Genomic DNA, 1,809 nt, shown 5'->3' on the forward strand with positions numbered 1-1,809 from the left:
CATGTAAAATGGCAGAGTCACGAAGTCAAGCCTTCCCCGGCGTGCTCTGCATTTGAGGAGACCCCCACGAGCAGCAAAATTATTTAAGATAAACTCACAAATGTTTTAAAAAGCCCAAGATATAATTTTACATGAGATATCCATGTGAGATATCAGGAATTTATACATCACGAAGGAAAATCGGGCATGGAAGCCTGCAGTTTGAACCGTCGGAAAAATGGGATGTGTGTATCAAGACCGAACAGAACCCGCACAGACAGAGGACTTGTTTGAGAGTCAAGGAGTGAGTCTGGGGTCCCGGGAGCAGAGGCGAGACAGGGCGGGCTGCGGAGGGAAAAGTAAGGAGCAAGCGACAAGTGACACAAGGCGGGGCGTGGACAGCTGAGCAATCAGCGTTCCGTTGGAGTCGGGGCAGGAAGCGCGCAAGCGGCGACGAGGTAATGCAGTTACTCACAGAGCTTTCGTGAGAATATGAGTTTTGCATTTTCGTTACTTAAAACAAAACAAGCAGAGAGAAAGCTAGTCGAGAGATAAGCAATTAAGAGAAAAATTAACAGAACCAATTCCGAAAGAGGTAAGAAAATCAAGTTCGGGAGGAAAAAAAAAAAAAAAAACAACCCTTCACGTTTAAATATGAACCGACGGGGAAGGTGTGGGTTACGTCCATCTCGGGGCAGAAACCCCGTGGCTGCTGTTAAACCCGGAGCGAGGAAGCCGGATGCGACAGGCGTCATGACGTCCCTCGGTTTATTTGCCAGGAGTTGTTAAAAATTCCTTTTCCTTTCTGTTGACAGAGCCAGCCTTAGTTAGGGTGCTCAGAATACACTCGGGCCAGGATCCAGAGGGTTCTCTCGTCCCCACGTTACACATTAGATACCATGTATCCATTTCCGGAATTGCGATCAAGATTCGTCACCGCCTGGAAGCTCGACCTGTGACAAGCTAAGGGAAGGGACATGGGCCAGGAGACCGGGCTCTCGGTACCAGGCCTCAAATTTACCTCAAGAGGCAGAATGCCAGCTACGTTAAAAATAAAAAAAAGAAAAAGAAATAAGAAAAGTCTGGTTGCTCATCTTTAATTCAGAGCATCTGAGATCTGGAGAAGTTCTATAATGAGATCGTTAACAGAGACCATCATAAAATTTCAAGCCACGTTAATGGCCAATTCATATTAATTAGTGACTTTGGGCAAATAACGTGGCATATTTACACTCCACGGGGAATGTTCCCAACACGGCAGCAGAAGTGTAACGCGCATGTGTAATTCAATTTAATCTCATGCTATGATTCTTTTCTTAAGAAAAAGTTTAAAACTCTTGAAACGTTTGCTGAGCAACGTACCTTTTCAACTTTAAAATGGAGAAAACGGCGGATTGACTTGCCTTGCTAGATAAAATGGACACCATGAAGAAATCCAGCAGAAAACTCTCGGAAATATCTTTGTAGTCAAAATGGAAAAACAGCACGGTGAAGGTCAAGTGCACGAACTGGTGAGCTGGGTTGCAGAAGGACGCCCGCAGCAGCTTCATGCTGGCCATGGTCACCAGGAAGACGTACCAGCTGTTGGAGAGGAGGGGAGGAGGAGGGGTCAATGATGGCGGCAAAGCACCCGGTGAGCGACGCGGCCGGCGTTCCTCCAGCGCGTGCTGTGCCATCGGCCCTTCGCAGGCCCACGAGGCTGGCTCCTCCGGACGGAGTAGGAAACCGAGCCTCAGAGCTCGAGTCGCTCGTGGACGGACAGGCTCACGGGGCAGAGCCAGGACTGAGGCTCGGGGACAAGGGACAGACCCTTGAGCATGGGCCCTGCCG

At 48.8% G+C, this 1,809-nt stretch overlaps 1 protein-coding gene across 1 annotated transcript in view; it reads right to left on the reverse strand.

Annotated features, from left to right (window-relative positions):
• PCNX2 (pecanex homolog 2) overlaps nt 1-1,809 on the reverse strand; it is a gene marked incomplete at its 3' end in the record, with an annotated part of 168,179 nt that overhangs the window by 55,996 nt on the left and 110,374 nt on the right. The gene's annotated exons all lie outside the window — the stretch shown is intronic.

Source organism: Pteropus vampyrus, unplaced genomic scaffold, assembly GCF_000151845.1.
Source record: "Pteropus vampyrus isolate Shadow unplaced genomic scaffold, Pvam_2.0 Scaffold237, whole genome shotgun sequence".
NCBI classification, from domain to species: Eukaryota; Metazoa; Chordata; class Mammalia; order Chiroptera; family Pteropodidae; genus Pteropus; species Pteropus vampyrus.